Genomic DNA, 12793 nt, shown 5'->3' with positions numbered 1-12793 from the left:
ATCCAAGTGGATTCAAAGAAGATATCAGAGAAAATGACAGCTACTCGATGACAAATAAAAAACTTCTTGTAATATATATTAAATCAATTTACATATATGTAGGTATTTGATAGTAATTGACTCTTTGGCTTTGAATCATAATTTTGTTTTATATTTCATAAGAAAAAGTTTAAAAATAATACCTAATTTTTTTTTTTGAGTGAAAAAAGTGTTATCTAACGATGTTCCTCAGATTTATTAAAGCTGCCTTCTTCCTTTTTAGATCCATACTCAAGAATTTAATTGAGCACCCTTCACTCCATGTAACACACTCACTTTATAGTCTTGTTGAAGTGGTTCAACCCGATTAACAGTTAAGATGTCAGAATTACACAGAGATTTGATAAAAAAATTAATTGATAAAAAAATGTTTAACCTTTAAATATTAATTAAAATATTTAATTAATTGTTTCGTGAGGTGTAGACTGACATCCATATATATTTTTAACATTTTTTTTTAACGTATATGAAATGCATTTATTTTATTTAATAAATTTTCTTTAAAATATTGCTGTCCAGTTTACGCATAAAATTTTATTAACTTTGAAAAAACAAAATTAAATTTTATATCCTCATATATTGAAATTTTACAACAGATTAATGTTCATGAATTAAATTTCTAAAGGAAACTATCAATTAGACTAGACAGGGCCGTATCAAACTAAAAGTGGGAGAGAAACAGGATTCAATATACATCTAAACAATTCTTATATTTAAACTATTTCACAAAATAAAAATCAGAATTCTGATATATAAATTAATTCTTCATGCTAAAGACAGTACAGCCTACATTAGTAAACTACTCTAAGTATGGATAAAATTCTTTGCCCAGATGTTTACAGCTTGCTTATATTTTTCGTAATATGATGTATAAAATAAAAATAAATACAACAATAAAAAAGGTGTAACTTTTTTTAACAATGTGTAATCAATAACTTAGCAACAACCATGATTTCTTAAAATCATTTCTATTGGAATTTCTGATAGAAGAGCATCTTTTTTAATACTGCGCCACAAATAAAAGTTTGAATTAAAGTTACAGCTGCTAAGTATTTGAAGAGTCTTCAAGTGACAACTGGTCTAAGCAAGAAAAAACACATCAGTTCAAGCTCAATTTATCAAAGGACTTTATAAAAAGAAAACAAACACTTTAAAAAAGAAGAAATACAGATTTATACAAAGTTGTAAAACAACTAGGTAAAAGAATTTATTTTACAAAAAGTAAGCTAATTTAAGTAAAAAGAAAACAAACAAATGATAGGACCATAACATTAGTGGCGGGGTGGGATAAGCGGGGTGGGGTGGTGGGCCCCCATCCCAGATTATTTTCTTATTTTTTACTGTTGGAAATTTATTTTTTAAATATTAATGTAAAACTGTAAAGCAAGAAAAAACACATCAGTTCAAGCTCAATTTATCAAAGGACTTTATAAAAAGAAAACAAACACTTTAAAAAAGAAGAAATACAGATTTATAAAAAGTTGTAAAACAACTAGGTAAAAAAATTTATTTTACAAAAAGTAAGCTAATTTAAGTAAAAAGAAAACAAACAAATGATAGGACCATAACATTAGTGGCGGGGTGGGATAAGCGGGGTGGGGTGGTGGGCCCCCATCCCAGATTATTTTCTTATTTTTTACTGTTGGAAATTTATTTTTTAAATATTAATGTAAAACTGTATCTAAAAAGAAATTAATAAAATTTTTTAATCAGTGATTTTTTCATCTAATTTCTTTTTTTTATTTAGTATGTAGACAGAAAATTTTGAAAGACATATATGAAAGCAAACCTGTAAATGATTTAAATTTATATTTCACACTGCTTTCTCATTAATTTTATAGTAGAGTAGATAAATACTGCACACCTGTGAATTATTAACATTATATTTACATCCATGAGAATATGTACGCATTAACTTAAATTTTTAAGTATTATTTTATTTTATTTTTTTGATAGATTTAAATTTTCAGTTAAATATACCTGTCTGTAGATGAAAAAATCCCAAAGTGAAAATTGTCCTTCAAATCCCTGAGGAGTGCAAAACTCTTTTTATAGAAAAAAATTAAATTTGGCATGTCAATTATATTTTTTCTCATTATGTTAATGAAGTGATACTCATTCATATACTCAGAGTATCCTATGTTTCATGATTTACAAAATTGTATTTAGGTAGTAAATTTATGAAGTATCCTAGTAGGATTAGGAAGATAATAAAAGCAGGGTACATAAGAAAGGAGAGGCATGATCCTCAAAAGAAGTTTGGATGAACTGGTGTAGAGATACAAATGTAATAATTCTCCAATTCATCACATATAACTTCAGTTAATTCTACATGCGGAAGAGGACATTTGTTTTCATCAAAAATCACTTGAGATAGGCTTAGGCTACTAAGTAAACCACATTATCTATTCTTGCGGTTGTGTAGAGTGTAGAAGTATACAGCTAAACTAATGATTCTGCTTTTGTACAAGAACTTATTTCTCTACATGAAGGGCTCAATGGCTCTTTTCTTTCTAGTGAGTACTGGGTACCAATGAAATGCTTATTGGATAAAATAGTGTTTCTTTGCATGTTTTAATAAATTACTAATACCTTTGGGGTGGTGAGTTTGGGAGTTGTTTTGGAAATTTCCTCATCCTAGTCAATTCTGGGAATAGAAAAAGATTGTTGCTTTAGAAACCTTGAACCGGTTTTTGGATAATTCTTTAACTCCTAAACGAAAAAATGTTATAAAAAACAAGTCAGCAAAAGATTCTTGATCAGTCGTGCTGACCCATTAAAGCTCCTGAGAGATTATGAATGGGATGGACCCTGGGAACAAAACATCTGTTTCTTAAAGAAAGTGATAAAGTAAGCGAATCAAAATAATACTTTATGAAAAATTAAAATCTAAAACGGCACATGCTGTTGGTTTAAGTATTACTGCTACAAATCTGTTGAAAAATAACTGCTGCAGAAAATAAAAATAGTGTAACCTCACATAACATAATATGGATTACACCATGGAGTAATCATTTCTTGATACGCATCACCTGTTCTGAAGCAAATTATTTAATTTAATCTTATGTTTAATCTTATTAAGCTAATGATGTTATTAATTAAGCTATGATGTTTAATCTTATGTTTAATATTTATGGTGTAATCCATGGAGTAATCATTTCTTGATACGCATCACCCATTCTGAAGCAAAATATTTAATCTTATGTTTATTTACTAGTGGATAATTAAACCATATGATATAATTACTGTTAAACTGATTAAATGAACAGTAGTTATTTTAGTTTAAAAAACAACCATTCTAACTGAAATAAATATTTCTTGAAAAGTATTCATCTGGAAAACCATTGTTATAAAAACATGAAAATTTGTTGAAACCAGTTATGATTTTTATTATTAGGCTACTTATTGACCATCATAACTTTCAAAAAATTATTATCCTTACCAGTAAAAATAATTTTTTTTTTTGAAATTTTTTACTGTTTGACATGTCTTCAAAAGTCAAGTAACATTAAAAAGTTATCAAAAAAGTTACTTTTTTATTTTTTCTTCAGTTTTATGAAAACAAATTTTAGTAATGATAAAAAATATGTAGGGAAAGGGGAAACTAATTAGGAAGTAAAGTAATACCACCCGTGATTTTGTTATTATTACTGACCCTCAAAACTGCAGCATGATCATCATAAATATTACACACCGAGTAATATTATACAGTCATATTTGCAGAAGTATGTTTGTTGTGCTGCAATAATTGCTTATATGGTAGTTTCAAATTAATTATTTCAAGGCTATACGCACCTTAAAAATAAACAAATTAGTCATAAACCATAATTAAATCAACTCTAACATTGTACATAAGTGATCTTACCCTCATGTCATTATCGTCATCCCACATGACCTACATACCTAGTTACACCTCATTTATTGAATGAAGAACACTAGTTTTTTATAGTCTTGTGATGATGAAACTAAAGTACCACTTAAAACAGAAAATAATTTTTTTTGTTCATGTTTTATCAAAGGTTTTACATAAGATTTTTTTGTTAAATCTGAATGTTTTTTTGTTGAATTACATCGAATGTCGAGATAAAAAATTATTAGATTATTTAGATATTTATTTAAATGGATTTCTTATATATTTTTACTGCTACATTATTCTAAATTTATAATTTGTAAGTGGGAGTGATATATATATATTATTCACCATTTAGCCTAATAAATTGTAAAAATTTAGTAAATGATTTTTATGTCTTTTTTTTGTATTAAAATATAATTCACTGGGAAATAACATTCATTACTGTTGTTAAATATATAAGAAATAAATAAAAGATTAAGACATGATTTTAAAGTTAATTATTTTTTTTTTTTATTAAAACATACTGTTTTAGAAATTATTCTACTTAGAAATTAACTCAAGCAAATGCTATTTTTATTATAATGGCATTAAATAAAAATACATATTAAATTTTATTCTGTCCCACATACTGCTTACAAATGAATAAATAATGCATTATGTTCTTTTTAATGACTATTTTTAATATTATTCAGAATGTATTGAAGATTGTGGATCTCAAAGGAAGCATTCTCAGTAACAAATGGACATGCTCAGACCAGCAGTATTAGAATTTTAATTGTCCTGTACCTTATGTGTATGTTAAATGTCCATTCGCACAGTTCTTTCAAAAATTGATGTATCTAATTTAGGAAAACCAATTTTATTTTCTTTTTAAGTAATTGCATATATGTGATGTAGTATAAAATTCACTTTCATCCAGACCTAAAAAAAATATTTCTCAAATTCCCACAAAGATTCAGTAAGCCGAATGAGATTGAAAAATCTCCTTTGTGAGTTAGAGTGAACTGGTTTTTATTTTTTGAGCACATACATCTTAACAGTGAAAATAAAATTTTTCATCTAAAAACTAAAACTATTACATTATTATCCTTACTTTACTCAAGTACACACAGCAACAAGAATAGAATTGTAATGTTTCTATAAAATGATCTAAAAGGAGAAGTATTTGAACAAGATTTCTATAAATTTAAATTTAATTGAAAGCGATTTAATTTATATTAGCTTTAATTCTTGGCCCCCTAAGATTTTTTGATATATTTAATACCTCCCCCATTAAAACATTAAAAAAAAAGACTTCTCTCTTGAGCTTATGAAGCCCCCGTTAAAAAAATTTCCCCCTGAACTTTTCTTTTAATATTATATGTGCTTTAAATTTTATTTCGATTCCTTCCTTAAAAAAGGAAGTATAAATCGTAAAAAAAAAGTTTCACCAAGAATTAATGGAATCTCACTTTAAATTTAAACAACAAAAAAGTAATTGAAAATTATTTGAAATATTATTTTTGGAAGGTGTTTCTGTAATCCATTCAGAACATTTAAAGATATGCTAAGAAAGTTCGATACTTGTGCGTGATGGCTCTCTCTCTCTCTCTCTATATATATATATATATATATATATATATATATATATATATATATATATATATATATATATGTGTATGTGTGTGTGTGTATATATATATACACACACATACACACGAGGTTTGTCCCAAAAGTAGGTTCACTGATTTTTTCCTGTAATTATCTGTCAGACTTACCTGAAATTACAAGTTATCTCCTTCGAAATATCCTTCGAATTGAAAGCGAAGTATGAGCCGGCGCGTTGTCGTGATGCGGCATCCAATTATGTTCAATGTCTGTACGGAGTCGCTGGACCTATTTTCGATGTCTTCCCAAGATATCTTTGTAAAAGGCGCTATTAACTGTTTGTCCAGGACGTACAAATTCCTTGTGTACAATGCACAGTTAGTTCTTCCAAATTTTCATCGTTTGTTGACGAGGTTAGTCTTCCAGAACGAGGGTCGTATTCAACATTTTCTCGGCCCTCTTTGAAAGCTTTGTGCCACTTAAAAACCATAGTTCTCGATAAAATGGTATCTCCATAAGCTTTGGTTAAAGAATCAAACGTTTCTGTGGCAGACTTATTGAGTTTCACACAAAATTTAATATCGTAACGTTGTTCAATATTCTCCTCCATTGCAAACGTAACGAGGTTATAAAACACAAACAGCAGTAGCGCGCGACCGACTCAACCGATCCAGTCGAAATAGGTATGCACGTGCAGCCAAGGTCACTATCCACGCGCTGTTATACATGAAGGACGTTTTACATCACCTGTTCGCCCGTAGGAAAATCAGTACACTTACTTTTGGGACAAACTTCGTATATGTTTCTCTCTCTCTCTCTCTCTCTCTCTCTCGCGCGCGCGCGAGTTCGCGCGCACGTGTGTGTATGTACTAACCTTTTTCTTCTTTAAATTCTTCTAATAAAGGTTGTTGCAAAAATTGGTCGAATTTATTATTATTTTTGTTATGGCGAATGATACAAAGCCTACAAAAAAAAGTACGAGTGTGCGTGTGTGTGTATGTATGTATATATTATAATAAGAGGAGTGGGGGGTTCTATGTGAATATTTTAAACTAATTTTTCAGTTACGCACGGTTTTAAAAAAAAATTTACCTTCATTTTTTGTTAAAATCAGTTTTTCTTAAAGTGCATGATTCCTGAACATAAACAAATCAATAAGTTAAGATTTGCTTCAGTTTTTGAGAAACTCCAAGTTACATTCTGAGAAGGTAATGTACCAGCGTAACTTCAATTATATATACTGTACTCCAGGATATATATTTTGATTAGAACGTATCCTTTCACATTTATTTCTATTTTGAGGATAATAATGTATTTATTTATTTACTAACGAGCTTTTAATTAAAATATTATTTTTAGAAGATTTATAACAACTATCGTTTTTTCTGGTTGTCTGATGCATTTGCATACTACATATTTTATTTATTCACCCTGGCAATAAAATTCATGCCCAGTTACAGTCGGCCAAAATTTTTTTACACGACTAGTGGATTAATTATATAGATTATAAAAATTTCTTTGTTTGACCAGAATTTGAACGCAGAAGTATCAGAATTAAAGGCAGTAACACTCCACACCACCACCACCAAAGTGTGGGGTGAATTGTGCAATTTTATCTATGATTATTATAATTTTGTAATGTTTTCTTTTTATTAAGAAAAATTTACGTTTAGATTACGTGTGTTAAGATAAATTTTACGTTTTCTATCATATAAAAAAAACAAGATCGATTTTGGTTTTATGCCAAAAGTGTTGAACCTGTGTCCCGCCCTTATACGAAAGAGTAAGAGTAATTCTGCAGTAAGATATGGCGTCCCTCAGTCGGTCAGGATCCATTGTTTGAGCTTTGAACTTCTAAAAGGGATTCTCACAATAGCCAGTATGTCGTTTAAGAAAAAAGGTTTATAGTAGTAATACATTTAAAAAGGCTGTTTGTTTTCTCTTACATTTCATACTGTTTATTCATTTTTTTTTATAATTAACAAAAAATCTCTTTTCATAAAATTTTTCATTAAAGATAATAAAAATTGTATTTAAAAAAAAAAATCGATAAAACAAGAAAAGAAAAATACAGATAAAAATTATTTTGTTATTTTCCTTTTTTTCTAATTATGAATTACTATAAATAAGAATTTTAAATTATGAATATTATTATAAAACCTGCGCTTTAAACTAATTCCAATAATAGTGTGTATACATACACATTACATATTCAACTTGATTTTCATGTTATATGTAATGAGATAATAATATTACTAACGGTAAAAATTAGACTAGAAAAAAACTACCTCAGTTAACAAAATTTTGAATTTATTCACTGTTATGCACTCGTTCATATGATGTATATATGTTGCTGTGAAAGACCGAAATTAGAGAATGTCGATATTCTCCGGTGAATGTCGACACATATCAAATACGTCGATGAAAGACTGTAATATTTGCTTATTTTGACCTTCCCCACTATACTCGTATATCGACAAACACAGATATGTTCTGGGGAGGGTCGAAACGTTAACTAGAAAGTAAAAAAAACAAAAAATCACCAATACCAATCTTTAAGGTAAATAAATTAAGATAAACCCTCGTAAAAAAGGGAATTTTATATTTAAACCATATATAACTTACGCTCGCTAATTTCGTCTAATAAACGTTAAATATACAAATTATATAATGTTATTATCCAATATTAGAGACGATTAATTTAAATTCACCGCATTCAGTATGCACTAATGGTGAAAGTTGAATAAAAATATTTTTATAAAAAAAATTGAACAAAGGGCAAACCATTTGACCATTTATTTATATCGTTATCGTTCATCCATGCAGTTAATATATTCTATATATCCCTGATTGGTCCTTTCAATTTATAAAATGCCGAAAATTTGATTAAATTTTCTTCTTATAAATGCGATGAATTTGATTAATCGCTTCCAGTGTTGGAGAATAACAGATATAATTTGTATATCGTTAATTACACGAAGCGAGCGTAGATTAAGTTTGACTTAAATTTAAACTTCCTTTTTTTACGAAGGTTTCTCGTAATCTTTTTTCCTTAAAGATTGATATTGGTGTTTTTTTTTTAAATTTCTAGTTGTCATTACGACCCCACCTCAGATTATCTGTGTTTGTCGAAATATACCAGCGAAGGTCTGAATAAGCAAACATTTCGGTTTTTCACCGATGTATTTGGTATGTGTCGATATTCACCAGAGAATATCGACATTTGCTAGATGTCTTTTCATGGTAACATAATTAGAGTATCCTTTAAAGGTGAGGTCAAACTCTAGGAAGTGTTCTACTGAAGAAAAAAGTGTCCAGTAAACATAGGTCCGAAAACTCATATTTTTCTCTCTATCCGCCCCTTTGTGTTTTTTAAGAAAAAAATTATTTTTCGAAAACGGTTGGAGATAACGCAATAAAATTTTATGTTTTATTGTAAACTAACATTTATTAATAGGAAAAAACAATACTCTTCGTTCACAAATTTCAAAGTGGTGGTCGTTTCAATTCTTCAATCTTAAATATCGTAGGAATTATTAGATTTATAAAATTGTGATGTATTGTAAAAATTATGACGCATTTTTTTTGTGAACAAAACGACACCTTAGTCGTAAAAATCCGACATCATTTTTTGTATTATCGTGATTTCTGATTAAAATTACTAATTTTAGCAATTTTAATCTGAAAATTTGATTTAGTTATCAAGTGAATCGCGATAAAAAAACAAGATGGCCGCCATATCGGTTTAGGTCTACCTTTTGTAATAACTCTATAATTTCTCGTCGGTTATTTTTACGATTAAGTTGTTTTGTTCACAAAAAAATGCTTCATAATTTTTATAATACAACACAGTTTGACAAATCTAGTAATTCCTATGATATTTAAGATTGAAAAATTGAAATGACTGCCATTTTAAAATTTGTCAATGAAGAGTATCGTTATTTTTTTTCCTATTAAAAAATGTTAGTTTAAAAAAAAAATACAAAATTTTATTATTGAAAAATGATTTTTTTCTTAAAAAAACAAAAAAGGGCGGACAGACAGAAATTATGCGTTTTCGGACCTATTCTTTTTCTCTCTATCCGCCCCTTTGTGTTTTTTAAGAAAAAAAATATTTTTCGAAAACGGTTGGAGATAACGCAATAAAATTTTATGTTTTATTTTAAACTAACATTTATTAATAGGAAAAAAACAATACTCTTCGTTCACAAATTTCAAAGTGGTGGTCGTTTCAATTCTTCAATCTTAAATATCGTAGGAATTATTAGATTTATAAAATTGTGATGTATTGTAAACACAATTTAGGTCCGAACTGGACATTTTTTTCTTCAGTAGAACACTTCCTAGAGTTTGGCCTCACTTTTAAGGACACCGTATATCGTGAAAAGGGATCAGTCCGCCATCATGAAATTGATATTATAACCTTTAACTTAGAAGAATGGTGAAAAAATTTGTTTATACGAGTATATGCGGTCATTAACTGTTGATAACGGTATTAATAATCAATACCCACAAGCAGCATACAGTTTTATAAGTGATGGATTTATTTCACCTGAAAATTTTAACAAAACTATTTTTTAAACTTCAAATTTTCTGGGAGAATTTTTAATAACTTCATCTCAAAATTCATATAAATAAAAATTGTCGATGAAATTTTTAATATAAACTGAATCGGAATCTTTAAATTATTAAACCATTGTTTAATATATTGTTCTATTGTTCTAAATATATTTAAAACTCCTTCGATGTATGTGGCGGAGAGGTAGGACTTTCATTCGAAGGTTCCGGTTCGAATCCCGGTCAGGCACAGCATTTTTCATACGGTACAAATTTCCATTTCACATTTCCAGGTAGAAGCTTCTATGGAGAATTAATTATTATTCAGTTCAAAAAAAGCGAATTTATGAAATTATGATTCAGATAAATTCAAAATTGTGATCAGTTTATTTTATGCTCACCTCACATGTAATTTTTAAAAATTTTCTCAAAAAATTTGAATACTTAGAAAAAAGACTTGTTAAATTTGAGTGGAATAAAATAAAATCTTAATACAGATATTTCTAAATCCAGAATATATTGACTATCTCATTAAAAAAAAATATTCATACGTATCGATTAATAATTCTGTTGTACATGATCAGCTACCATGAAGTGAATAACGATCTTTATCTTTTAGTGTAATTTATCGTCCACTTTCAGCACAAATTGCACATTCAGGTGCATCAATCGACTTAACAATTTTTTCCTTAGATATCGCAGGAATTAAATCAATTATAGGTGCAATTAATTTTATTTCAAATTTCTGAATAAATTTTACAAACTAATATTTATTTTATAAAACTGACCGAAGCTTAGTCCTTTTTTGTTTTTAATTCTTTCACAACGTTAAATTCTTTCCATCTCTAATATGTATATATATATATATATATATATTATTGGCTAATTAATTATTGTTAGATCATTTATAATTCAGAAAGTAAAGGAATTTACCACTAACCCATAACTTTTGACTATATGTAAAAACAGTTAGATGACAATGAGAATCATAATCTTTAAAAGTAGCCTATAATTTTGCAGGTTAAAAGTACAGCCTATTATTTACGATAGTAGACTTTGCCCAGACGTTGGTCACTGTAGTATCAGCTCTTTTTTCCTACTTCCAAAACTATTTTTTTTTTAAACTGAAGGGAATAAGGAACTTGGAGATATAAGGAATAAGAAATTTTTACCATATTGGGTTTTATTAGTTTTAGATAGCTACAAGACGGCATAAAAAAAATAATGGTTCAAATATTGTAATATTTAAATTTTTGTTCATTTAAAGATCATGGATAACGGTATTATTTGATGGTTGGGTTTCAATTAACTACACATCTCAGGAATGGTCGGATCTTTCTTTCTTTTTCCTGTTTAGCCTCTGGTAACTACCGTTTAGATAATTCTTCAGAGGATGAATGAGGATGATATGTATGAGTGTAAATGAAGTGTTAGGGTCTTGTACATTCTCAGTTCGACCATTCCTGAGATGTGTGGTTAATTGAATGAAACCTAACCACCAAAGAACACCGGTATCCACGATCTAGTATTCAAATCCATGTAAAAATATTTGGCTTTACTAGGACTTGAACACTGTAACTCTCGACTTCCAAATCAGCTGATTTGGGAAGACTCGTTAACCACTAGACCAACCCGGGGGGTTAGGAATGGTCGACCTGAGACTGTACAAGACTACACTTCATTTACATTCATACATATCATCCTAATTTAAACTCTGAAGTAATCATGAAGTAAAACATCTTACGGTGTTTTTGGAGTAGGCTAAACAAAAAAAAAAAGAAAATGTACCTGTGTGAGTGTAAGAAGCTTAAAACTGGTGAGTTTATTGAGTTTTTACTAGTCCTTGATCTTAGAACATAAATAAAACAAAAGTCTAGTAAGAATGTCATCAGTATTGTATTTTAAGTTTATTTAAAAAAGCAAAGGACGTGATATTTTTAATAAACTATTTTTACTTATTTCTTAACAAAGAAAAAATTTTGAAATATAAGACTCGTAGCCATGTACAATTGCAAACGCAAAAGTTACCGGAGGCCAGTTATAATTTTTTGCAGCATGATTGACATATCTGCATATAATTCATATGTTCTTTGGACATCAGTCAATCTAAACTGGAATTAAAATTTACTAAATAAAAGAAGAATTTACTTACAAAAACTGAGAAAATCACTTACTACGTTATATATAAAATCTAGATCACTTAATTCATTTAACGTTGTGAAAGTAACTCAAGGACAAAATAATATTTTTCCTCTACTAGGAACTTCTGACGGAAGTAACAGGGACAAAACGCGCACAGCGCATGTTTTGTCTTTCAAAAAATGACAATTAAACGAACGTTATTTGTTCTAAATGTAGCAAACATTTATACAAACAAGATGTGATTTTACTATTGTCTTGAATGTAAATAGAAATACTTTGTAAGTTTGCATCACATTTATGTATTTGAGTAATTTCAAGTGAAATTTTCATATTATTGCCTATTTTTTATTTAATTTATTTTTTAACTTTTATTTAATGTCTTTAACTTTATAAAAACGTGATTCTTGTGCTTCTAAATTTGTAAAATGTAGAACAGTAGGCTGTTAAATTAAATATGTTTCTATTTGTTGTCATTAATTTCATTATCCAGTTTACTTATATTATGTTTCGTTAACACATAAGTATTAGTTACTGAACAGCATAATATTAATAATGATTAATTTTAATCAGAAAGTTGTTATTTTTAAGAAATATTACAATATATTATTATAAAGA

The 12793-nt window shown here is 28.3% G+C and overlaps 1 protein-coding gene across 5 annotated transcripts in view; it reads right to left on the bottom strand.

Annotated features, from left to right (window-relative positions):
- The window catches only part of lovit (loss of visual transmission), a 127335-nt gene that overhangs the window by 91860 nt on the left and 22682 nt on the right, over positions 1-12793 (bottom strand). The window contains exon 1 of one of the 5 annotated variants that reach the window (XM_075376052.1): positions 12189-12317. The exons of 3 other annotated variants lie outside the window; for them this stretch is intronic. The gene's annotated coding sequence lies outside the window, so the exon portion shown is untranslated. Of the gene's footprint in view, positions 1-12188; positions 12318-12793 lie in introns of those variants that run through there. One more of the 5 variants, XM_075376053.1, reaches the window with a different exon arrangement.

Source organism: Lycorma delicatula, chromosome 9 (genome assembly GCF_047948215.1).
Source record: "Lycorma delicatula isolate Av1 chromosome 9, ASM4794821v1, whole genome shotgun sequence".
Lineage (NCBI taxonomy): Eukaryota > Metazoa > Arthropoda > Insecta > Hemiptera > Fulgoridae > Lycorma > Lycorma delicatula.
This window is presented reverse-complemented; position numbering and strand designations above follow the sequence as displayed.